The sequence below is a fragment of the Lissotriton helveticus genome, chromosome 4_1 (assembly GCF_964261635.1).
Source record: "Lissotriton helveticus chromosome 4_1, aLisHel1.1, whole genome shotgun sequence".
In the NCBI taxonomy this organism is placed as follows: domain Eukaryota; kingdom Metazoa; phylum Chordata; class Amphibia; order Caudata; family Salamandridae; genus Lissotriton; species Lissotriton helveticus.
In genome coordinates this window covers 931108448-931136158 of record NC_136063.1, presented here as the reverse complement: position 1 = coordinate 931136158, position 27711 = coordinate 931108448, and the positions used below count along the sequence as shown (strand labels likewise).

At 42.9% G+C, this 27711-nt stretch overlaps 1 protein-coding gene across 1 annotated transcript in view; it reads left to right on the top strand.

The window, feature by feature from the left end:
* The window catches only part of ARHGAP28 (Rho GTPase activating protein 28), a 1241333-nt gene that overhangs the window by 195061 nt on the left and 1018561 nt on the right, over positions 1-27711 (top strand). Inside the window, exon 2 of the mRNA XM_078687539.1 lies at positions 24506-24596. The gene's annotated coding sequence lies outside the window, so the exon portion shown is untranslated. The remainder of the gene's footprint in view (positions 1-24505; positions 24597-27711) is intronic.

Genomic DNA, 27711 nt, shown 5'->3' with positions numbered 1-27711 from the left:
AGACAAAAAAGATCATATAGCGTCACTTCCCGTGATGCTATTTGAGACTAAGGGCACATGATGTCACTTCCTCTACCTTTGGCATTTTGGCGAATCACCGTCTATGTGGATTTTTGAAAAAAACTTTCTGGGATACAAATATAATGTAGTGTGAGAGTTATTAACCTTCTGATACAAATAATTTGCTGGGCAGTGAATGCTATTAGATCTCAATGGAAATAATAGTGTGGCTTAATTAAATTGTAAAGTTACACAGAAAAGATTTTATATATGTGAACCTTTAAAAATGGTTTGCCTGTTGGTCTGTGTTGTTTATTCAATATGTTAAAATTGCTGACAAACATCATTAAAAGTTTAGCAGCACGAACAATTATCGTACGTTGACTTTTATGATCAATTGTACAATGTGCCCTAATAACATTTGAGCATCCACGTAAAAAAAAAACACAGCAGTGACAGGTCTTATTTTATAGTGCTACCAGATAAGCATTCATCATGCCTCACCTGTCACACACATACACAGTGTTCACATGTCCCACGACTCCCACGCATACATTAAATGCCTCCTCCTCACGTTATGGGACTGTGATTGGCACCCGGCACTGTCAGATAAGCCCTCCAATGGAGCCGATGTGTAAACTAAACTACCAGGTGGATGTAAGGGACGCTAATCATCAGCTCACCTGATTTGAAAATCTACACTTTTGTCAACCAGTTATCTGAATTTCGCGTACGGCATCCCATGCTTAGCGCCAGTAGTTAATTTATATGAAAAAAAAAAAAATCTGTGCCGTGGCTCTCGTCAGGAGGCCGCTTGCACCAGCCCATTTCTCCTGTTAGCGCCGCGTAAAACATACCCAACTACTAACCATGAAAGTGGGGACCGGATGTGGCATAATAGCCAGAGCTGTCGACTTCAGAGCTGGGGACGAGGCTTTGAGCCTTTGCGTTAACTCAACTTCCTGTGACTCTGGGCAAATCACTTAACTCTCTGGGCCTCATTTATAAGAAATGACGCATCACTGCGTGAAAGCAGCGATGCATCACTTCTCAGTGCGCACTCCTTGCGACATGATTGATGAAACTTATTTATAATATGACGCATCATGTCGCAAGGAGTTACAGATACGTCAGTGTTCCGGATGTATCTGTAAGCGCAAAAGTGACGCATTGCTGGAGTGTGTCACAAAAGTGACGCAACTCTAGCAAAGTGTCCTTTCACATGGGGCAAGCCCCATGTGAAAGGGCCTGCGACAGTCATGAGGTAGGCGTAAGATATTGACGCATTTGCATCCTAGAAGTGGTGCAGTGAAATCTCATAGATTTCACTGCGTCACTTCCAGGACCCTTTCTTGCGTCAATACGCCCCCCTTGCATACATTATAACTGGCGCAGGTATAATGTGGTGCAGGGGTTTACAAAGTGACGCATCTACCTTGATGCGTCACTTTGTAAATATGGCGCAACAAGGCGCATTTTTTACGCCACTGGTGCGTCACTAAAAGTGACGCACCGGCAGCATAAAAGTGACGCCCAGCCTCATAAATGAGGCCCTCTGTGCCTACCATAAATGAATGTGCCCTTAACTGTTGCTCATGAAAAGTGCCGGTATGGATGATTCAGTGCTAGTGGGAAACCACTGGCTCAAATTAAGCCCTGTTGGAGCGGCCAGACTAAATGGCAGTTGGTATTTTGCGGTTACTGTTGAAACGCAAATATTCTTTTTGTTCAAATTCTCCTGGAAAAGTTGCTACGAAGTTCTCCAAATCTGCCTCTAAATGTAATGACGGAACAATATCATTATTTCCCTCCAGAGTGGGAGACTATGATATTTCAAAACGCTCAAACGCTGTGCATGTGCCAAAACAACCATGGTCTCATTTAACCTATGAGCTAAATGGAAGTCCCATTACAGGTCAGGATTTTAGAGTGGCTTTTGTAATAGTGTGACTGTTCATGGAATCACAACCAACATTTACATGTTTCAGATACAATGGAAATGAGCATACACAGCACTAAAGCCAGAACTTGAAATCAGAACTATTGCAGCTGGCCCATAACTGAGCGTTCAACCTAATTAGGGGTTGCTATAAAAAAAAAATTAGATTGGGGCCTTCCCTTCACTGACTGAGGTCTAACTCACCACTACTCTGTTTGCAAATTTGTGATCCACCATTTGTACTCTAAAGAGCCACAAAGTTGCACACCTCCACCGTTTATTTTGTAAAAAAAAAGTGCAGGGTGTCATAATTTTTCATAGGAGCCCACCTTTGAGACGTCCGAATGCTGGGGCAACATAATACCAAGGATACCTTTTCCTGATTCCACCTCTTGCCTTTTTCTTCCATCACCCTGTTTCTTATATCACTTTGCAGGTTCTTTTTTCATTCTTACTTTGTCACTGTTTGCCTTCCTCTTCTTCCTTCTTTCTAACGTTGCTGCCTTTTCCCCTCTTGTTCTTGGTCACAGTCTGATGATGACAAATGTTTCCAGTCATGACAAAACAGTGCCAGAGCCCATCACCTGCAGCATCTAGCATAAATAAGAGCTGAATACCACGTTCTATTAAACTTCGAAAGAAAGAAAGGAAAAAGAGAAAGAAAGAAAGAAAGAAAGAAAGAAAGAAAGAAAGAAAGAAAGAAAGAAAGAAAGAAAGAAAGAACGGCAGTGTCTCAAAAATGATATTTTGCTTTAGAAGCTAATCTTTCTTAGGTCTGATTTTTAGTGCTGAGCTCAGAGTTTTGACCGGTTGCTTACAGAGTGGGCTTTGGATCTGCCACTTCGACCATTGGCTTTCTTCCACCAGCATCTTTCTTCCATTGGCTCTTTGTCAACCATATATTGGCTCAGCCCAGTGCAACGTTCATCTCTCCCCTAATGCTGTTAGCTGTTTGGGTGTATCCTTTCAACTCCACTCCAGTGCTTGCATTGAACACCATGTGGGGACAATTTACAATTATAGCGTTATCTTTCTTCTCCTGCTGACTCTCAACCTTGTATCTTGCTTTAAGGGGCGCTAACACAGTCTGTCTTGCCACATAAAACCGGGATCTATTGGTTATGCCAATGCTTGTTTTTATTAGAACACCCCCCCCCTGAAAACATTGAGAGAACGCTTTCCATTGCATTGTACTATTGGTGCTGAGTTGAGAAAAATGAGTGCCACAATTAGCACTCGTACAGAAATGTCAGATAGGATTTAATAATTAAAACTATCTATTGGATCTGGCCCCTTTTGCAGGGTTATCCTCAAACCTTTTTTGTCTACGTCCTCCTATTTCTTCTGACCTGTTTTTGTTGGCTATAGGACTCTGAGCTCTTTACTACTGCTAACCAGTGCTAAAGTGCATATGCTGTTTGTCTAAATTGCATTGGTGATTGGTTTATTCATGATTGCCATTTTCGATTTACTAGTAAGTCCCTAGTAAAGTGCAACAGGTGTGCTCAGGGCCTGTAAATCATATGCTACTAGTGGCCATACAGCACAGATTGTGCCACCCACATGAGGAGCCCTGCAAACATGTCCCAGGCTTGACACTGCAGCATCGGTGAGTGCAGTTTTAAACTGCCCTAGCGACCTGGCAATTGTACCCACTTGCCAGGCCCAAACCTTCCCTTTAACTGCATATAAGTCACCCCTATGATAGGCCCAAGGTAGCCCCAAGGGCAAGGTGCAGTGTATTTAAAAGGCAGGACACGTGTTGTTGTGTTTTACATGTCCTAATAGTGAAATACTTCTAATTTCATTTATCACTATTGCAAGGACTATTTCTCCCATAGAATAACATGGGGATTATCTTGAAATGTTTTTTAAATGTATTTTCTCAATAGGAGCTGATAGAGATATGGAGTTTGGGGTGAAATTGTTTTTTAAATTGCATGTTGGAATTTGCCACTTTTAACCAGTGGGCATTTTCTTACTTAACTATTCTGTGGCTCTGCCTGTCTGTAGAATCCACATCTGGGTTAGGATGACAGGTGAGCTCTTGTGCATTCACTGTAGACAGTCACACAAAGGTAGTGGAGGTGTGCCTTGCATATCCTGATTGGCCATCACCAGGCTGGGGCCTTCCTGAGCTAGAGTGGTGGTAGGAGTTGTCACTGGCACCTGAATAGGGTTGTTCCTGTCTTCACAGAAAGCTGTCTCCACCCCGTAGTGCGCCTGGAGCCAGGTCAGGGAAAGGCAGGGTCTTGTGCACTAGAAAGACTTTCCTTTGAAGTTTGCCTACTTCAAAGGCAGAAAGGGGAATAAGAATTGGACCTCTGACACTCTCAAATCAGAACACTTCTTGGATAAAGGAAATTTTGCCAGGAAGAAGTGCTGGATGCTGTAGGAGGAACGGATACTCTGCCTATTGCTTTGTTGTGCTGGCCTGCTGCTTGCTGCTTTTGTCATAGGCATGAAAGGTCTGGACTTTTCTCTCTGTATCCTGCTTCCCAGGTTCTCCAAGGGCTTGTGTGTGCTTGCCACCTGTTAAGGAGTTTCCATCAAATACTTCACCCACCATTGCCTGGGCTCCTCTGCTGAGAGTCCTATCTTGCCAAGTGGTGCCAAATCCAGCTCCTTGGCCCTTGGAAGTAGAATCTGGTGATCTAGGAAGAAAATCAGCTCCCAGCGCCTGTTTTATTCTAAGATCGACACATCAATGCTGCATGCATCGAAGCATGACTCCTATTCCACTCTTATGACATGTGAAAGGAATTTGCATAAATATTGCTTCTAATCAAGGCTGTCTTTATATGACTCGCCCAAAGGACTTTGTAGATAAAACGTGACTTCCTGATACCATTCAGGTACTCTTGCTTACTTCGACCATTTTATGACTAGTACTTATTAGTGCTATTTAAGCAAAGTTTGTAGTTCTGACTTCTTATTTTGCAGGAAGTGTTTGATAAAAGCATTCAATCCAAAAGAAGTGGAAGTTGTAGAGTAGCTTTAATGTACAACCATCAACAAGTCAAAGTAACAGCAACTGAATTCTCAGCACTTGGAATATAACCATTCTATTAATGATGTAATCAACCATGACATTCTTAAAGACACAGCAAACATAACACATCCTCTATACACAGTAAAAGAAATAAAAATAGAGTTTGAAAAGAGAATGTAAAACATCAAACTAGAAAAAGAATGTATAACAATAAAAAGAATTAACGCATTACATAATCATTGAACTTCCTAGGAAGCTGTAAAGATCTTCTAGGAGAATCTCTCTGAGCACTTGTAGAAGGAGCAATACTGGGATTGCTGGAGAATCTGGAACCACAATTGAAATGATTCCTGACATCATTGCACTTAGCTAATTTAGACATATTCCAAGTGCAACCATTATCCAAAGTGACAACATTTTTTCTTATGGAAACAATGGTGAAAGGACCAGTGAAATTTGAAACACCTTTGTGACCAAATTTCGGTTTTCCACCAGAACACTGTCACCCAGATTCCATTTCTTAAGTTTGACAACCATCTTAGCATCGTAACGTTGTTTATATTTCTGCTGATAATTTGTCAACATTTCTCTCCTTCTTACTTCCTCCTCAACATTGTCACCACAAACCCTCTCCGGAAGCCAAGTAGGGTTGAGTTTAGAACTAGCTAATCTCCCTCTCAAAGCCTCAAAAGGAAATCTCTGCATGACAGCATTGCGAGTCGTGCGATGTGCCCACCACGTCTCCCTCAAAACACTGCTAAAAGAGACTTTGGACTCCAAGGCCCTCTGTGCACAACTCTTCACAACTCTATTCATCCTCTCCGTGAGACCATTCGCTTGCGGCGTGTAAAGAGCTGTTTTCTGATGAACAATTCCAAGACTTCTCAAGAAACCATCCATCTCACTGGAGGTGAATTGCACCCCATTATCAGTGAGTAAATATTTCGGCACCCCGTCCGACACAAACACATCCCTCAAGAACTCAATCACAGTTCTAGAATTAACAACACTCATGCATTTGGAAACCACCCACATGGAGGTATAATCCACTAACAATACAGCAAATCTCTCATGTGAGGACATAAGCTCAAATGGACCGGCTATGTCCAAGCCTAACTTAGTCCATACAGCAACAGGAACCTCAACAGGTGAAAGAGGAGACTGACTAGTGGTACGTGATTTGTCATTGACTGCACACAACTGACAATCTTTGACAACAGCTTCCACCATACGATCCATACCAGGCCACCAGTACCTCTCTCTAATCCGAGCCTTCGTGAGATTTCTACCCAAATGCCCTTCATGAGCGAGATTAACAACTCTTTCTTGTAAATCACCTGGGGGCACAACTCTGTCACCTCTCATCAAATTATCTTGGAAGAAAGTCAGATCATTCCTCACTGTCCAAAAAGGCTTCAATTCACCCTCAAGAACATCATAGTTAGGCCACCCGTTCCTAATAACATTCCTTAACAATTGAAAAATGATGTCATCCTTGACACACTGCAACCATTCCTCCTTGGATATGCTAGACTCTAATACCCAATTTATACATGTAGCGACCCCATCTGCAACACAATCTCTATTGATAGGAAGACGTGATAAACAATCAGCAGGCTTATTGTTCTGTCCTGGAATATACTGCACGGTAAAGTTAAATTCTTGCATACCTTCACTCCACCTCTTCAACCTAGGTGTCATATGATCACTCTGATGACAAGCAAAGATTTGAACTAGGGGACGATGATCAGATTTAACAACGAATGGAATGCCCCACAAGTAAAATTTAAAGTGAAGTACAGACCAAAATACTGCTAACGCCTCTCTCTCAATACAAGAATAATTAAACTCAGCTTCCTTTAAGGCTCTTGAAGCGAAAGCAACAACAACTTCCTTTCCATTCACAACTTGGGAGAGCACAGCACCTAACCCCCTAAGACTGGCATCAGTTGTCAGGATGGTCTTAAGTTTGGAGTCAAAATGACCCAGAGTTGGCATTTTACCTATCTCCATTTTAACCAATTCGAAAGCTTTCTCACAATCAACAGACCAAGAAAAGTGTACACCCTTCTTTAAAAGAGATCTTATGGGCTCAACAAGACTGGCAAAACCCTTAACAAACTTGGAATAAAATTCCGCCATTCCTAAAAATGACTTGACCTGGTCCTTATCCACAGGAGTCGGTGCGTTTACAATGCTTTCCACCAATTCCAATTTGGGCTGAATTCCACTACCAGAAATAATATGTCCCAAATATGTGACATACTCTAAACCAATACAACATTTTTCCTTCTTCACTGTAAGTCCACTATCATTTAACTTGTCTAAAACAGATCTCAATGCTTTGTCATGTTCATACACATCCACACCATCAATTAAAATATCGTCTTGAAAGAACATCACATTGAAGACTGCCAAGGACCACCTTCATCACTCTTTAAAAGCACGCAGCAGCCGAAGCTAAACCAAATGGCATTCTTAGAAATTGATAAGCACCCAAAGGTGTAACAAAAGATGTTAGATGTCTGGAATCCTTATGTAACACAATTTGATGATAAGCCGAAGAAAGATCAAGTAATCTGAAAATCTTTGCACCTTTCAAAATACTAATACTTTCAGCTATGTTGGGCAATGGTTGTCGATCCATCCAGATCCACTCATTCAATCCGCGTAGATCCACACACATCCTAATCGATTTCCCACCATCCTTGGGTGTTAAAACCACTGGACTTAACCATTCCGAAGATTCAATCTCTTCAATCACACCTAAATTCAACAATCTTTCAATCTCATGCTTCAGTGGCTCAAGCATCATGTTAGGTACTTTCCTAACTTTGTGCACACATGGTTTGGCAGATTTCTTAAGAATAATTCTGTGTTCAAATCCCTTTAAACATCCCAAGGTATTAGAAAAAACTATAGGATAGACAGCAAAATACTTTTCAGACTCACACACAAAATCTACCTGAGTAGGAAGAGAACTAGAAAGAAAGTCTTCCATCAGCATGACTTGGTTCTTAGGATCTTTGGCTCCAGGATTAAGAATAATGCCTAGATCATGCTGATGTCGCCATCCAAGAAGATTGTCACCTCTGACAGCAACATAAACTTTGCCACAAATATTCTTACCTCTGAAAGAGATATTGGCTACAGTGTATCCCAAAATCTCTATTTTTGACTTAGTATAACTCAGAGGAGAAATATCAGAAGGTAAAAGTTGAACATTTTCTAAACCAACAACTTCATCCCAAATCTTGTTCCCAATTAAGGTAAAAGGGGACCCAGAGTCTGCCATAAGCTTAAATACAAATTTGTCAATTCCTATATCACAGACTGGCATGAAAATATGTTCTGTGTCAACCATTTCACTTTTAACATTAGAAACTACAACTGTACGTACAATGTCAGAGATAGTTTAATTAGTATCTCTTTTCTTACTAGACCTACACACGCGTGCATAGTGTCCTTTGATTCCACAGTTATTACAAATGCTGTCTTTTGCAAAACAATTAGGGAAATTAGAAGTGTGTGAGAAACAACGTATTTTCTGGTTGCTAAAAGGACGTTGTTGACAAAAATCACGTTCTTTTGACAAAATAGGTTCTTTAGAAGAAGAAGAAGGGCGATTTTCAAAGGTGCTTTTCTGAGAAAATGAAGTCTTTTGGATAGGTTTGTTCTTTGAACCTACACTGACTTTAGCAACTTCTTCATGACATTCACCAACAGAATCATCTTCTTCTAACATGTGTACTGAGTCAAGGGCTTTCTTTTTATTATCACTAACGGTATGACTTTCATCTTCTTTATTTTTTCCTATTTCTTTGACCCATGTAGAGGTATTTTCCATGCCCTCTACAATGTCTACAGCTTCTTTCAATGTGGGGTTCTTAGACAATTACTTCTCCTGGACCCTAGAACTATTCGTACATCGAACCAGTTGATCTCTGACAAGAGATTCAGATAAATCTCCAAAATCACATGCACGCGAAAGAGTTTTCAAAGCAGCAACATATGTCCCAACACGTTCACGAGAACCTTGGACACGAGTAAAGAATCTATGTCGTTCTAAAACAACATTAATTCTTGGACCAAAATATTGTTCTAACATAGTCATTGACATTTCAAAAACGTCTGCAGGTTCACCATCAGCTCCACCAACAGGTATACTGTCCATACTGTCATAAGTGTGTCTGCCTTCAACTCCTAAATTGTGTAACAAAATGGCTTGTTTTCTAAAAGCCGAAAATTTCTCTCCACCAATTGCAACCAAATATGAATCAAACAAATTCCTCCATCTCTTCCAAGGAAGAATGGGTTCACCCTCCTCTGAAAGAAATGGTGGAGGTTGTGACATGCTAGATGTTGTAGCCATAATGAAGTAGTAAATAAATAATAAAATAAACACTAAAACAATGAGTTTCTTGAAATATGCAAGAACTTCCGAACAAGAAAGGAGAATTAAGGAGCTGTGGCAAATATAAAGAAAAACAGGTAAAAACTTTAAAATACTTAATTTTTCAATGTACAGCTGTGTACAACTGCGTAAAAATACCCATGAAAAATGATGCGCAGCTGTGCGCATCAGCGTTGAATGACAGTCTAACAGTCTAAATGGATCGATGTGCAATCGTGCACATCAGCGTGGAAGTTATAATCCAATTAAGTAAATGATTGATGCACAGTTGTGTGCATCGGCGTTTATATGAATAATCAATTAGCAGCCGTGCGCATCGGCGTGGAAGCAATAATCCAATTAAGTAAATAATTGATGCACAGCCGTGTGCATCGGCGTTGAAAGCGTAGTCATGGAAACAGGAAGATGGCTGCTTACGCGATGACGCGTGAGGACGTTGCGTGAGGATGTGGACGTCAGACGTCAGGTAAGGATTCTCAGAGTCGCGCTGGAAAGAAATTGCCGAATGGAGTCACGAAGATAAGAATCTGAAGGGTTGCACGTGACGTGAAACGCGAGGCAAGTCCACCGATGTAATTTTAAATGTAAACAAGGGCAATGTGAAGATCGGTGAATCCGATTATTGATTTTAGAAAGAGTTTCTAAACATCGGAATTTCACATGACTATAACACGGCAATTACTTCTTGTTCAGGCAAACCAAATCCAAATCCAGATTTAAAGTAAATAATCCAAGATGGTTTAACTGTGTAAACGAATTTCCAGAGATAGTCAATCCAAGGAAAATAAAATCCAATTTGCAGTTCAAATTTAACTAATTAATAGCATTAGTGGTGAAAAGATGCTGTAATAAATCCAAGAATGCAGTACCTGTAGGGTGTCCAAGTGAAGTAGAAAGTTCAAAGTTTGTCCAAATCAAGTCCAAAATAGAATTTTCCAAATCTAGGGGAATTGATGGTTGTAAGTGCCTGTCCCCAATCAAGCTTTGACCCTCGTCGCCAGTGATAAAAGCATTCAATCCAAAAGAAGTGGAAGTTGTAGAGTAGCTTTAATGTACAACCATCAACAAGTCAAAGTAACAGCAACTGAATTCTCAGCAATTGGAATATAACCATTCTATTAATGATGTAATCAACCATGAGATTCTTAAAGAGACAGCAAACATAACAGTGTTCTTGGAAGATCTGTTGCCTAATCTCTGAGCAATTATCCCCCAGTCAGTTTTGTGGCATGAGCTGCCTACTTGCAGAGTAAGCATTCACTGCTCATCTGTCTTAATCCTGGAGACAGTGGTTTGAGGCACAATCTTTGGTGCAAGGGGTGACCAGAGTCCATGCGCTGTGCATATTGCTCGCTGTTTACTCCCACGGGCTGTGTATTGTGGGTTTGGAGATTTGGCTCAGGGCTTGAACAAAGACTACACTAAGAGGCATATTCACAAGAAAATGCTGGAGTGCGGAGATGCGCCAAATTTGGAAGCGCCAGGCTCCAACATTTTCAAAACACAAGGATGCACAGTATTCACCAGAATTCGGCCACCCCTGTGTTTTCCCCTTGAATTGGCACTAAAATTAGCTGCCTAGCGCCAACACGAGCACCTTTGCACCATAGTGCAAGGATGCCTGCGTTGCTGGAAATGATTGTTTATGTGCAGGAAGATGTCCATCCCTGAACAAAAACAATCACCAATGGCGATTTGTTACTTCTATATGGGCTGCAGAATGCAGCAGCACACATAGAAGTAGCACATTGTCCTCACTGATGATGGTTTATGTGCAGGAAGGGAAACCTTCCTGCACAAAAACAATCATCAATGGCATTTTTCTCCTTCTATGTATGGTGCAGAATGCAGCACACAAAGAAAAAGTAAAAATGAGAAGAAATAAAAGTATTTCTCTTTGTTGCGCCATTCTAATGCCTGCTATTGCATGGCGTTCGTTTTTGGCGCTGCCTCATATTTACACATCCTTGTAAATCTGGGGCAAACTCCAAACAATGGTTTCTGCGGTGGAACGACAGAGCAGCACTCATTGCACACCCCTTTCCCGCTAAGTAATGCTTGCAAAGGGGCCTTATTTACAAGGCGTGTTAAGCCACAAAAAGTGGCTCAACGCCACTTTGTAAATATGGAGAAGGGCATATTGCCACCAGAACGTTGCTAGAAGTGACTTTCCGGTGGTAATATTCCCTTGCAAATATGCCCCTAAGAGCCCAAGACTACTACGCACTGGCTAAGGCTACGTACAGTGGGTACAGAGTTATGAGGACTGTGAGGGGGGGCATGGCAATGGATCATACTGGGTACCCTGTCCCCAATGCACACAGACTTTGGCCATATGCTTATGTTCAGGGGCCAAAGGAATGACCGAAAACCAATGTATGCACCCAGAGCCTACTTTGCATCGTAAAAAGGGTTGCGCATAAGGATTTCAAAGATTGGTTACAGGGCATAGATGAGGATCACCCTGTGTCCAATGCCTATATATGCTGTATTTTAAAGGGCTGGACAATTGGACACATGGCTGGGCCAAAGACCATGGTTACGCCAAGCTTTGCAACCAGTGTGCAAGGTAGATCCCTTCAGACTGTGAGTGCAGAGTTTCACTTTCAGACAGGCCTTGTACTGAAGTTCAAAACAAATTGAGGTAAGTACCTACTTTACCCTCTGAGATCATGGTCCCTGACCTCTGCACTACTATTCCTAAATACTAGTGTACATGAGGTATGGCCGAGATCACTGAGCCTTGGGTTGAGGCACTGCCCGTCGGTTAGCCCCTGCAATCCAACAACAAGTTCTCAATGTAATAATTCACAAAGGAAGGGGCCCCCTGGGTAAGATGTGAGGCAGATCAGCAGGGGAAATAATCAGAGTAAGAGAAGACGAAGAAAGATCTGCCCCGTATTTAATCAGTAATAGGCTCTTCAAGAGTCCCAATTTTTTTCAAAAGTCGCCCATTTAGTGCTCACCAAGGTATTAGTGCCACATTAGATTCAAACACGAACACATTCAAGTTTATAGAAAATATGTCATTTTTTATTTTTATTTACTTCATATTTTAAAGTGCATCTAGGCATGTTCATTTATTTAAACATTTCACTATAATACGATAAAAAATACACACCCCATGAACAATCAATCTTCCAACATTCAAACTCGAACACATTCATGAATCACTAACAGACATTCACATACATAGTTCATTCATTCGCTCAGACAGGGATTCAGGGAATAGAGCTCTGAGAACATCCTGAACATGTCCTCTCAGCCGTGGGCCGGAGGTTGATGATTAGAGGTTCAGGGTAGGTTGTTTCAACGCCGACGCGCGTTTCGGTGCCAGGCCCGGAGACTGGCCGCACCTTCGTCAGGGCAAGTGAAGGGGGAAGAGAGGGGGTGGTGGGTAATAATATCACAAAAAATGCTTCTGATATCCAGGCACTCTTAAGCCCGGGTCCGATTTCATTTAGGCAATTCAACAATGGAGATGTAGTTGCAGGTCAACATCTTTCAAAAAACACATCAGGGTTTCAGAACTCTCATAGAATCCTAGGTACAAGTGGGTCCTAAGCTAAGGCAGCGGGGTAGTGGATTCTGGGCTGGGAACTGAAACGATTTGATAGCGTAGAAATAGGCCCGTAGTGTCTTTTAGTTTTTACAGAGATTTTTGGTCCAGGCGAATATCGATTTCCAGCATGCATCCGCAGTTAGTCACACGAGGGGTCTCGTCTTGTGGTGCTTTCAGTAATAGGCGCCGTAGGGATACGAACGGTCCTAATGTGAGATCCCCTTCACTCCACATCCGGCAACCGGTGGACGACCACCGGTTCGTATCCCTACGGCGCCTATTACTGAAAGCACCACAAGACGAGACCCCTCGTGTGACTAACTGCGGATGCATGCTGGAAATCGATATTCGCCTGGACCAAAAATCTCTGTAAAAACTAAAAGACACTACGGGCCTATTTCTACGCTATCAAATCGTTTCAGTTCCCAGCCCAGAATCCACTACCCCGCTGCCTTAGCTTAGGACCCACTTGTACCTAGGATTCTATGAGAGTTCTGAAACCCTGATGTGTTTTTTGAAAGATGTTGACCTGCAACTACATCTCCATTGTTGAATTGCCTAAATGAAATCGGACCCGGGCTTAAGAGTGCCTGGATATCAGAAGCATTTTTTGTGATATTATTACCCACCACCCCCTCTCTTCCCCCTTCACTTGCCCTGACGAAGGTGCGGCCAGTCTCCGGGCCTGGCACCGAAACGCGCGTCGTCGTTGAAACAACCTACCCTGAACCTCTAATCATCAACCTCCGGCCCACGGCAGAGAGGACATGTTCAGGATGTTCTCAGAGCTCTATTCCCTGAATCCCTGTCTGAGCGAATGAATGAACTATGTATGTGAATGTCTGTTAGTGATTCATGAATGTGTTCGAGTTTGAATGTTGGAAGATTGATTGTTCATGGGGTGTGTATTTTTTATCGTATTATAGTGAAATGTTTAAATAAATGAACATGCCTAGATGCACTTTAAAATATGAAGTAAATAAAAATAAAAAATGACATATTTTCTATAAACTTGAATGTGTTCGTGTTTGAATCTAATGTGGCACTAATACCTTGGTGAGCACTAAATGGGCGACTTTTGAAAAAAATTGGGACTCTTGAAGAGCCTATTACTGATTAAATACGGGGCAGATCTTTCTTCGTCTTCTCTTACTCTAACAAGTTCTCAATGGACTTCATTCTAAAGGTCTTAAGTTGGAAACTTTGAGTTTAACACCCTCTCCTACACGGTGTGATGGCCATGTCTTTGTGTAATGTTCAAATGGCCATGAGATTGGCAACCAACTGAATAGTGTTATTATTCCTTCTCTCTCTGCTTTCTTCTCTATTCCAAGGAACTTCGGGGCATATTATCAAGGGGGTTTATCTCTGCTTTTTTGTCTTTAAAAGCCAAGAAAGCGGAGATAAAATTAATTTACCTAGCTGTCGCTAACACCAGTTAGCGACAGCTAGTAGGAGATAGCGACCATCTTGGGCCCTGCTTTGCATGTCAGTGATATCTATCACTAATGACATGCAAAGTGGGCGTGCCAAGATGTTAGCGACTGGAAACAGTCGCTAACATCGCTATCTCCTATTACCAAATTTTGGAGATATTCGCGCTAAGCGCCATTATCTCCAAAAGCTAACACCTGCCCCATAGCAGTTCTTAGCCATGTTATCCAATGGTAGGTGGATAACATGGCTAAGAGCATTAGCTCGGTAATGCATGAATATCGCTGACTTTTCTGCGATATTCATGCATTTCGGCCGATTGTTTTCGCTTAGGAGATATACCTTGATAATAGGAAGGCTCCTAAGCGATATAAATCACCGCAGGTCGGCGTTAAAAATATCGCCGCTAAACCAACATAGCGATAATTATCGCTAGTTGTTGGTAATATGCCCCTTCATTTAATAAAAATGCTAAAATGTTGAGCAAGGTCTGACCAAGAGGCATGCATGTACTCCACCCTTCCTTCTAGTGACAACAAGGACAATTTCCTTTTTCTTTAGATGTGGCCACATTAGTGTTTTTTATAGTTTAAAATATTAAATACAAAATTATGGAGGCCAAACGTAGATGACCACATATTTACTATTGGCGGCAGATTCCTGTAATGAAAAAATAAAGAAGGAAATGAACTACCATACCAGCCTGCCAAAGCCTGATACGGTTACTTTGCATCTCTTTCTCTACCTTCCCATCACAAGCCAATCACAACATCTGCAGCATTCCCCAAGGCTCATCCATCAGTCAAACACTCTTCAATGTCTACATGACACCACTTGCAAACATCATCAGATTGCACGACATCAACATCATCTCCAACATCGAAGACACACAGCTCGTCCTATTGCTCTCTGCCGATCCCACCTCAGCAAAGACTAACTTCCACAAATGCATGAAGAAAGTCTCAGCATGGATGAAGGACAACTGCCTAAAATTAAGCATGCACAGGAAGAAAGTTCTCATCTTTGGAAAACAGTCCACCCTCTGGAACAACTTATTGTGGGCATCAGAACTCGGACCCACCCCCACGTCGAAAGATCACACCTGCAACCTAATCATCAACCTAGAGAGAGAACTGTCCATTAAACGTTAAGTCAGTACCGTCTCCCCAGCATGCTTCCACACACTCTGCATGATCCACACAGTCTTCAAGTGACTCCCCATCACCACCAGAAAGATGGAAACGGATGCCCTCATCACCCGCTGACTGGACTACGGCAATGCACTCTCTGCAGGCACCACCACCAAACTCATGCAAAGACTACAGATGATCCAGAATGCAGCGGCCAGACTGATCTGACTGATCCTCAACCCTGCCCAAGATAACTCACATCACCCTGCACCTGAAAGACCTCCACTGGCTCCCGGGCACACAGAGATTAAATTTCAAGCTCCTGACTCAGCCTACAAATCTCTTTATGACAGAGGACCCGCCAACTTGAACCACTGTCTGCACTTCCACCATCCCCCCAGGAGCCTCAGCTCTTTAAACCTTGTGTAGATCTCTCACTTATGCTGATGCTGGGCTGGAGGATGCTCCTCCCTTCTCACCGCCAAAGCCTGTAACACCCTCCGCCTCCACCTCCACACCTCGCCCTTGCTGATCAACTCCAAGAAGGGGCTCAATACCTGGCTCATTGAATGAGACCTACATCAAGCACCTGGATACTCTCATGGGTGACAAGCCGTGCTCTACAAATAAAGTTTGATTGATTGATTGCCAAAGCTTGTTTATTTGTACCTTCCGAACAATGGGCCATATTATCAAGAAAGGACGATACATTATCACCGCTTTTATCAGCAGGAAACTGCCGCTAAAGCGGCGATAATGGGCTTGATAATATGCCCTTTTGAATTCCCATAGAAGCCCAGGTTCTGGTGTTAACCTGGGCTTCTATGTGAATGGGATTTTGGTTCTGTATTTGATGAATTGTTTTATGAAAAACTCCTTTTTGTAATTTGATTGTAATTTTGCATTGTTCATTCACAGAATCATACGTGTTAGAAAAATAATGTATTTGATGTTTATATGTTTAAAAAAAGGGATAAAAAAGACAAAAAGATGAAATAAATATAATATTGTCACAAGAATAAAATAGAATATATCAAGAATACATAAGTTGGTAACTAGTCCATTTGTACAACGTCCAATGTTCTTATTGAAAAATATGCACAAAACCCGGTGCCAATTGTTCGCTTTTTCCTAAGTATACTTCTATGGGAATTCACAAGGGTATATTATCAAGCCCATTATCGCCGCTTTAGCGGCAGTTTCCTGGCGATAAAAGCAGCGATAATGTATCGCCCTTTCTGGATAAAATGGCCCATTGTCCCTTTGTGACACAGTACAAACATATAAATGAGTTTTTCATTTTGATTTATTCTCAAACGTGTGTGTGCATTTCTAAAATGGTATTCGACGTTCGTAAAAACATACCCATTCCTAATAAACATTTTTGGGATGTGCGTTTGTTTTCTGTAATGGGTAACAATTTGTGCTTAATTATTACTTCTTCATCTTCAACTCGCATGTGTTTTCATGAAACAAACATTCATACGCGATAGCGAAACAGTTCTTAAATGTTCATGTCTGTTGGACACATGGCTGGGCCAAAGACCAAAAGGAGTGCTAACGTGAACATTGTCGTATTATTGATTCACTGTAATGAATAAGACTTTTAAGAAATAAAGCTGGGCATGCCAAGAAATTCAGAGTGTAAGCGCGTCAGAGGTAAATCCTCAGTATGGCTTAGCCGTCAGAGACAAAGCTTCAACCCCTTGGAAGACCCATCATGTCTGCTAGATATATATTTTTTATTGTTCTACATTTAATAACAAATCTAAGCCTTCTGTGAGTAAAAACAAATTAGCATTTTATGTTTTATTTATATAATTTTTCGAGTGCTTTAAATGGTAAAAAAGAGCAGGTACTTACCAAATTGATATGTGGCCTTGGGAGCAGGGCGAGGAAGTAGGGCTACTGGGAAACATTTACTGGGATCAAGACTTTCTTGGTGTGAGTGATAACAGATCCAGTTCTTCACTCTGTTATGTAATCTGGGTGCCCCTGCTACTATAAAATGATACTTTTTTTTTTTTTTTTTTTCCAAAGACCTTTATTACACAATTATGTAGTAACACAGCACAGAGCCTACAACCCTTAGGGCCGGCTGCGTTATGTACATTTACCCAGTACCATTATCGGAGTAACACAGCCCTTCAGCCGACAACCCGGAGGTTCGGCGGCATGGTAAAGCAGGGTGTACACAGATTAGTCAGACTTGTGTGTCGGATAGTGTATAGGTCTATGGTTTTTTCATTTTTGTAAAACAAACGTTAGTGTTCGAAGCAGAGGAAAATGGTATCAAAACAGTCACAGTTATAATCTCACCATAGAGCGCACACAGTACAGCAGTAACCACAGTCACATTTACTGAGGGATAGTAGGCCTGGTCATCTCCATATCTGCTGAAGGGGAAGTGCACAATTCGCCTCTATAGGTATTCCATCGACCCCTTTTAATATTCTCTCTCAAATGTAGTTCCTAGCAAACCTTGGCAAAGATGGCCAACATGTCCTAAATCTGATCCGCACCATGACCCAAGATTCAATATAATCTGCTACTGTTCAGACTGCAGTCCTCTGTATCATCAACTTTCCCGCACATTGTGACCCCCCGGGTATCGCCTGTGGTGGCTGGCCGGGCCGGGAGTTAGAGCATTCGCCCAAACTCAGACCCCTGATGAGCCGTGCTTGTGAATCCTGGACTGGTGGCCTGGATTTGTGTGGAAGGGCCAGACTGACTCTGAGGCTTGGTCGCCCTGTGGGGTTGTGGCTGGAGGTGTGCATTGCCCTCTGTGGGGGCAACCATTCTCACCCTCCCAGCATACATCTGCGGCACTGGGAGTGGCTGTGGGCACCATCGGTTGGCACTTCCTTCTTAGCTGCTGGGGTCCAAGAAGACTGGGGCTGTGAGAGGAGGCTGGCATGGCCCCGTAGGGCACTGTTCTTTCTGCTTGGGGAAATCCATTTACCCCTCTCTGCATCTCCCCTCTTGCCTGGACTGCCTAAGTGCTTGGAGGGGTGACAAGCAGCACAGGGCAGCGCGGAGATCCCTTCTGCAGACCCCATAGACCACGCTGCTGGCTGCCACATTCTGAACTGGGAGCCCCTCTGCCCGTGCCTATGCCGCACTGGCCGCGACAACAGTGAGTACCCTCTGGGGTGTTGAGGGACCAATGGAGCACCCTGTCCTGTGCCTGGCACCCTGTACATTTTTCAGTTTGGAATCCTTTTCATTGCTGTAGATGGGAGTCTGGGCCTAATATCTTGTGGGCCTGCCAGGGACTCCAGCACTTGCATGCCACTGGGCCTTGTCGGCTTCTTACCCATGCGCTATGTGCCAGATAGCTGGCTGGCGCCAGATCAGACTTCACCGCTCACTGCCAGGACATTCTTCTTGGTTGGGGCTTCTAGTGAAGATGCATATCCCAGAGTTCCCCATCAATGGGTCTGTTTGTTTTGTGTTTGGGTAGTCGCCGTTTCTTCGGCTGCCCTGGGAGGGGCGTTGTGGTCTCTGTTACAACATTTAGACAGGTCATGCAGCGCGATACGCACCAACCCTTTCCCTAATCTTCCCAGCATCACTACTATGAGGTTTATTTATTTATTTATTTATTTTATTAATGCGATTTTCCAGTGCGAACATTACCCGATGGTGTCAGAGCTCTTTACAAAAGAACCAGTTGCGATCCATAAGGACTTAGGATTACATGAGTTACATAAAAGATACAAACAGGAAAAAAATTGCAAATGTACAAGTTGTAAAGTCACTCAGGGAAGCGATACAAATAGAAAAAAATTGCGAATGTACAAGTTGTAATGTCACTCAAGGAAGAGATACAAATGGATAAACTCTAAGAATCACATAGGAATGGTAGTAGTACAAAATTCTACCACATATACTAGTGGTTAGAGTTATCTCTATATACATATATATCCAAATAGTAGATTTCCTCAGGATTCCATTTACCAGCGACTCATGGCAGGGAAGTATCATCCAGCCAATATACAAAAGTGGTACTCAAGATAATCCCTCAAATTATCGTTTAATTGCCTTAACGGATGTGGAGGCTAAAATATTTGCTAGTTGTCTTTTGGAAGAACTGGAAGCATAGGCCCTGAGAAAGGATTTGATCCCAAATTTACAAACTGGTTTTAGAAAGGGAGAATCGACTAACACAAATTTGATTTTATTGACATTATTGGGTGATAGGGCCAAATATAGGAAACAAAAGTTGTATATTTGTTTAATTGACTTAAAAGCCACCTTTGATTCTATACCTTGAAATGTATTATGGTCGAAGTTAACTAATTGGGGCATATCTAACACCTTATTAAAGATGATTAAATTATTATACTCCAATACATGGGTACAGATCAAAGTTGGTGATGGAAGACACACAACTCGTCGCCTCGAGACCAATATTGGATTGAAACAAGGTTGTTTCTTGGCCCCTTGTCTTATAAATTTTGGACGTCCCCCTGTGTTTTCCCTCCTGGCTCCTCTCGCCTCCTTCCCCCTTAAGTTCCTGGATGAATGTAGTTATGGTTAACCTTCAGATAATCACACGGAATGTCTGTGGCATGGGACAGCATGTAAGCATCATGCAATACAGCAATACATTAGGCAGCACAATGCCATTGTCGAGTTCCTTCAAGAAACGTACCTAGTGGGTGGGGAGGATGCCCAGTTACAGAAGCGCTGGCAGGTACAGAGCTATTGCATCACTTACTCTGGGTTTGCTCATGGTGCCCTTGTATGGGTCTGATTGGCTGTCCCCTTCCGCTGCCTAAACACCATAATAGACCCTGCAGGGCGTTATGTCCTGGTGAAGGGGAAACTTGACGGTCAACCCCTTTTGTTAGGCAGCATCTATGCACCAAACACAGCCCAACAGGACGTCCTGGCCCACCTCTCAGTTATTCTCACTTGTTGGACACATATCCCATGGATCATTGGAGGAGACTTTAACCGTATTGTCTGCCCTGACCTAGACAGCTCATACCCCTCGTTGTCCATCTCTCTAGTGATGGCAGCTGCAACAGGTCTCACTCAATGGCACACACACTGGTCCTTGCTGGACAGCTGGTGCACCCTATACCCCGATATAAAAGATTACTCTTACTATTTGTCCTCACAAGATCTGCATGTGCGCCTTGACCGGATAGTATGCCACCTGACCATCCATTCCCAAGTCACTCATTCAGAGTATCTAGGGAAGGCTTTCTCAGACCACAACTGAATTTAATTTAATTTAAAAAACACTTGTAAAGCGCAGCGTACACCTTGCGGTTTCTTGGCGCTGGGGGTTCATCAACTGAGGGAGAAAGACCAGGGAGAGGGGGAGGTAAGTTTAGACGGGGAAAGCCTGGCAGAAGAGGAAAGTTTTCAGGTCTCTACGGAAGGAGAGGTACTGAGTTGCAGAACGGAGATTGTCTGGAAGTGAGTTCCAGAAAATAGGGGCCAAAGTTGAGAAGTTGGACCCACCCCACTTTTTGCGTGAGAAGCGGGGGATCTGGAGAAGGGACTTGGAGGAAGACCGGAGATCTCTTGCAGGGACATAAGGTTTGATAAGTGAAGTGATGAAAGCAGGGGCAGTGCCCTGACGGGCCTGAAAGACCATGCATCCGATCTTGAAAAGGGAGCGTTGTTTCACGGGGAGCCAATGGAGCTCTCTCAGTAGGGGGGTGGAGTGGTGATAGCGTGGAAGGCCGTATACCAGCCGGGCTGCCTGGTTCTGGATGGTCCAGAACTGAATCCAGATCCGCCTTGACTGGAGCACCCCCCGTCCACCTCTTCTGAGGTGGCGCCTGCCCAATTAGAAGATCCTGCATTCCGTAACACTACTAGAGAGGCACTGTCACTGTGCACTCTGGAAGGGGAGGCACAAGAAGCCCCAGTTGCCCGAGGCAAGCTGGGGTTTGGTCAGAGAACGCCACGCTCAATTGATAGAGCAACTTTAAAGTCTGGACTTTAGGGCCTGTAGGCAAAAATGCACACAGAGGGTGATAAATCAGGCCATCTACTGCCATGGCTCCTGTGCAGCGGAACACCAGTCTCCCTGATTACCTTGATTTGGCAGTCACTGGCTAGTCTGGTGTCCAGGCAATTGAATATTCATGCAACATTCACTTCCTAATACCAGCGCTTATATGACCCTCTTTCTGCAAATCTTGAGGCCCCCATACAAGACTTCCTAGGCGGAATTACACTGCCACTGGCTGACCCAGTGGTCTGAAAGGACCTCAATGCACCCATCATGGAAAAGGAGACCTGGGGTGCCATATGGGGGTCAGCTACTAGTAAGACCCTGGGCTTAGATTTACTCCAAAATGAGTTCTATTAGGCCTACGAGGCCCTCCTGGCTCTCAAGCTGCCTGAATTCTACCAAAGTGCTCTCGCAGAGGGCCGCCTTCTGCAGACACAAAGAGAATCCCTAATTGTCTCCCTGTCAAAACCAAATAAGGACCCTCTTGAAGTGTTGTCCTAACGTCTGTTATCCATGCTGGGAACTGACTATGAAATACTCAGTAAGATCATCGCAGGGCACCTCCTTGATTGCCTCCCCTCGCTGGTCTATCATGACTAAAATGGATTCACGCCCCACAGATCAACCACTCTGAACATACAAAGGCTCCACAGAATGATGGAACTGACACCGGCCCGATGGCCCTATGCAGCGTGTCTGGTGCTGGACCTAGAGAAAGCATTTGACACAGTGGACTGAGAATTCATGTTTGTGACACTGGTGTAGTTGGGCATTACAGTCCAAATTGTATGCCTAAAAAGACTAGTTTACACCAACCCTATGGCCAGAGTGAAAAACTGGAAGCTGCATCTAAGATCCCGCAACCATAAGTAGAGGAAAATGACAGGGGTGCCCTTTGTCTCCACTCCTGTTCGCTCTTGCAATGGAACCACTGGCCCAGCAGCTTCATCAGCAGTGGAGACATGGGGCATACTGATGGGGGACGTGATGCACACTGTCTCATTCTACTCTGAGGATGTGCTCATCTATATTAGGGCTATCCGCCGTGGAGTAGTGGAGATCAGAGACATTCTAGAAGAGTTCAGCACAGCCTCCAGTTTGGGGGTAATCTGGGCTAAATAATGCTTGCACCCCCTCAGTCTGGTCTGTCCACTACAGCTCCTGATGGTGAATACCCATCCCCTGCTATGGCAACTACACACTTTGCGGTACTTAAGCATCCCCATTCATCATACCACACTAAATCTCGTTGATGATAATCTTAAAAGGGCCACTCGCTCCCTGCATCCACAATGGATGTTCTGGAGTCCCTATCCAAAATGGCGAAGCCCCCACACCTACTATATTTTTTCCACAACCTCCTAGTGCATGTGCCCCACATTACTTTCTGTACATTACATAGTATGTTAGGGAGCTTTGGAATAAGTGTCAACCCTGGTTTGCATTGCACAAACACCAGTTTTCAGTGGATAAAGGGTGGCTCAGTGGCCCTAACTTCCCAAGTTCATGTAAATAAAAAAAAGTGTGGACATCGGAATCATTTGCATCAGCAGCTTCAAAGCAAAGGACAAGCACCGATTCCCACGAAATATGGTAGATTAAACAATTAACAGGCATATTTTACATATGTCCTTTGTAAGTTTTCCCTCATACTCAAAGCTATGTGGTCTAGCAGTCGAAAGCAGTGTATTGTTTAGAAAACAGGAGAAATTCTCACTAGAATGAGGCACAGTAGCGTCAGCAGTACTATCATCACCTGAATGATGAATATTACAACCACCTTCAGATACAACAAGTTCAATGTCCTCAGCACATTCCGGCTCCATCTGCTTCCTTTTAATACCTTGAGAAGCACTAGCCTTTTGTAATCACTTCAGCAAACTCATTTTCAGCACATAGAATGAATTTGTATTTGTATTAAACGAATGTCTGATACTGACAACCTCTCCCCATTCATTCTCAAGGTCTGACAAATCCTGACGCAGTGAAATGGAACGACAGAGAAAAAATATGGTGCTCTGATCTGCAGTGACAATACATATAGATGAGATGCAGACAGTGTAAACTGACTTGACAATGTGAAGGCTGGTATGACGTAACTATGTTTCAAGCACACATTCCACCTTGAGAAGAGCACATTATCCAAGCCACAAATGCCAATTACAAAATAAAAAGGACAAACAGAAAATCACGACTGAGTATATTTGTGGCAGAATTGGCAATTGGAAGGGAAATAAATATGTGCTGATTTAAGGGTGAAAATAATACCAGTAATCAGCCAGGAACATTGAGGCAGAACTCTGTTAGGTTGTTTTAGATGTAACACCATCACCTCTCTCACAAACTCCTTATAGTTGACACTACAACCACAAAGGCAAGCACACTAGCATAGGGAGATAATATTCAAGCCACTAATCTACTCCGAAGGCTCAAATTCTGCAATACATTTTGTTAAAGAATAGCAAATGTGTCATTACGCCATCTAACTGTATCCCAGGTGATTTCAATGGGGTGGCGACACTAGTTCCCAAATCCTCTCCAGACTTGCCCTCAGTTTACAGAGGGAGACACTGCTCCTGTGGAAAATCCTAGGGGGAAGGGGGTTGGGATGGGAGAGCATGTGGAGTCAAAAGATGCAGTGGCTTTTCTACCCAACCGCAACACTGCAGCAGGCAGTCACACCAACTCTGATTAATGGTACTAGCAGATATCTCATCTACAAACAAACAAATAATAAGGCTTTAGTCCAGTATTAGCTATATCTTTTAAGGTGTCACCTCATGTCAGTTCTTTTTTAGATAGTCCATAGACGTTCCTTCACCAAAGTTTCGAAACTGTAGTGAGTATGATTACATCATCAAACCCACAAGCTAATTTGGATGGGATTAGGTTCACCCAAGTCCTTTATGGCAGAACCCTGCCAACAGAATGTACAAGTTGAACAAAAACGCTGGTTACCTTGTCTTCAAGCACAATAATGCGACTGAGCTCAGGGCGTAGTGAAATCAAGTCTGATAATGCATCTCTCCTTTCCTTCTTTTATTTTCCATCCAGGTGCGAGACTTATGAAGGAGATCCTTTGCATTGAGGTCGAAGTGGAAGGAACAAAGGAGTTGCAAGACAGAGTCCTGGAATCTGGAAAACAGTAAGTGGCAGGCAAAGAGGCTAAGCAAGGGGGATGAGTGTGAATGGTCTTGAAATAAAACAGCTTGTCATTGTTCTGCGTGTGCATGTTAATTGCACATTTTAGAATGTTCACAGAGGTTGCATTCTAATTGTTGGTAGCAAGTAACAGGTGCAGATAATTACCTTGATGAGGCTGCCTTCTAGAAGGTGTTTTAGAATACTCACAAAGGTTGTGTTCTAATTGTTAATAGCAAGGAACAGGTGCAGGTTGTTAATTTGATGAGGCTGTCTTCTAGAAGGTACCTTAGAATGTTCACAAAGGCCTCGTGTAATTGTTTTGTAACAAGGAACAGGGGCCTACGGTTAACTTGATGAGGGTTGTCTTCTGGAAGGTTCACATTGAAGTCATCTATGCCTGTTGATTGACATTTATTCTGGTGTTTTTCTGGATGTTTCCATGGCTCCTGAAACCTGACCTCACATATGCATAGTAGCACATTTGTAAAAGCTATTAAGCTGTTTCAAACGAACGGGGAATAGCTGTTGGTAGCTATTACCAACCGCATGTAATCTGGTCAAAAGTCAAAGTACAAGACATTTGTTCATTCATAAGTGTTGGGGGGAATGATAGGAATATTGCAGGTATATTTTGTGATAGGCATGAGGTGGGCTGTGACAGGAATCCTGACAAAATGGGTCCTGCACGGGATTGCATGAGGGATGAAGGTAGATAAAAACCTGTAAAACATGTTCCAACATTCATGATTATTCAACCAATATTAAGTCATGTAAATGCTCTCCTTCAATACAAGTGCACACAGGTTTCCTAGGCCTACATGTTCATAGTTTATCAAGTTTTGACTTGATAAGACTTGTAGTCCTGTTTTCATGATGGTACAAATGGAACTGCAAGTCCCAGAATGCGCAACAAAAAAATGAATTATATGTTCACCTTGTTGAGCCCGTCTGTTCCTACTGCCTCTTGGCAACCCCCATAAAGATGCCTTATCAACGAAAAAAGAGGCCATACAGGGATAAAGTGCATCAGTAAAGCTCTGCCACACATAGCATAGGTTCAGTTAGTACCCCAACCTCTGCATTCCTGGTTTGAAAATCCTGAGGTGAGCTAAATTTGTCCTTGTGTAATTGCCCAGCACTGGGACTCAGGAAACGTTACATAAGTCAATGAGGGTTGCAAGTTGTAGAAGTCACTCATCATCCATAATGGTATTCATTATGTTAAAAGTGCTTGGTCTGCAGAAACACCAAATCAGGATTTAAAATGCAATGCAGTGGTTGGGGTAGTCGTTACTAATATTACTTTTTACTACCCAAAGAAATCCCTTTTAGCGATCTTATCATAACGAAAGAATGAGAAAAAAACGATAGGGCTCTAAACCTGTGTTTGCAGTTTGCATGCAGCTCCTTCATACTAGTTAATGGCTCACTGTGCTATATTCGTAATGTAACTTGTCGACTGAAAATAACACACAGATCTGTGTGATAAAAGCAATAATCTACTGAGCTGTCTAAATAAAATACAAATATGTGATCTGCATGCTACTCGCTGTGTGGTGCAGGCATATTACCCTCTATGCTACTTCATGATGAGTCAAAACATGGAACATGATAAATGTGCTTTCTGCATGCCCCTTAAATTAGAATCCAAGGAAGCTCTTCAGAATTAGAAAAATACCTTTTTGCAAGACTGCCTACTTCTAAATAAAAATGACAAAAGTGAACGTAATGCTTTCCAAGGCTGATGCACACACTGCTCTTGGAATGGTCACCTCATGACAAGTTCTTCCGGACCAAGGCATTTTATGACCCAGAGCATTCTGAGTGTGGCAGTCTAGTTGTGCTTTCAACAAACTAATGCAACCAACACATCTGGTAGCAATGATGTGTTGGAGAAAAGATTGGAGCTTTAAAGAGTGTGCTTGATGATAATGGAGTGAGATGGCCACACAAGTAGGATTATAGCATTTGAAAAGAAGGATGCGCATGCCTGAGTGGGTTAGGGCAATAAATAGGTGGATTCACATGCTGGGGGAGTACTGAGGTATTAGAGGGGAGGGTGCATGTGCAGGGGGCATATTACAGAGATTGGGGCATTACAGCATTAGAAGTGTGGGGGCACTTGCTTGGGTAGATTATGGCATTAAAGAGGTGTGTGCACCTACTGAAGGTGTTTAAGCCGTGGGGAAAGGGGTGTCTTGCTGTGTGCTTTGCAGCATGATATTAGAGAGGTGGGGTTGTGTGTGGGGTTGTGTGTTGAATGCTGTACGCCATCAGATGAGTGGAAGGCCAGCTTTTGGACCAACAGGGTCCTGGGTGGAACACAATTCAAAAGTCCCTATGAACTCAAGTCCATAGCTCATACTCTGATGGTTAAGTGTACGTAAAGCAGCACCAGCACAAACTAGACGGTGTAGGGCAAGTCAGCAGCACTAGGCGTGTCCCCCAAGGTGATGTTGTTGGTCACAAGTCTGTGTTGAAGAAGTCCTACTGATTGCCACTGGCAATTATCTGTATAATCATTAACACTGTACAAACAATTATTATTTCTCACGTGATAGAGGTATCATTCTTTTGACCCATAAAGCATAAAAGGCTGAATGAGCTTTGCAAGAATTCAACATGTGGTCTATATCACAACAAGGGTCCAATTCACAAAGAGTCTCCGCAGTCATGGAGAAGGCTCTGCAGTCGTGACACCGAATCGGGCCCCAAGTGTTGCCCTCGATGAGCTATCTAACTGTCTGATTCTAGTTTTTCAAATTGCCCTGAAATGCTGCCTTTTGAACGACTCCTACTTCACAAAATAGCTCGTGCAACACATAGTTAGCATGCAAGTGCCACAGCGAGCAAGTGATGAAAGGGCTTCCCTGTAACCTCTTTATGAACTGGTGGTTCATGGTGTGGTAGTGCAGGGTCATTTAGAGACAGCACATTTTAATTTGAAATTACCACTAAATTTGAACACACATGCAATTAAACTGATAAAACTATACAGTACACATAGGATAGTGTGTGAAAATCTGGTTCTAGCTCGTGGCACAGTCAGTTCGTCATGGGCCTTAGTGCAAGGAAGGAAATGAATCCCCTATCCCCTGTTTGATCTGTGAAATGCG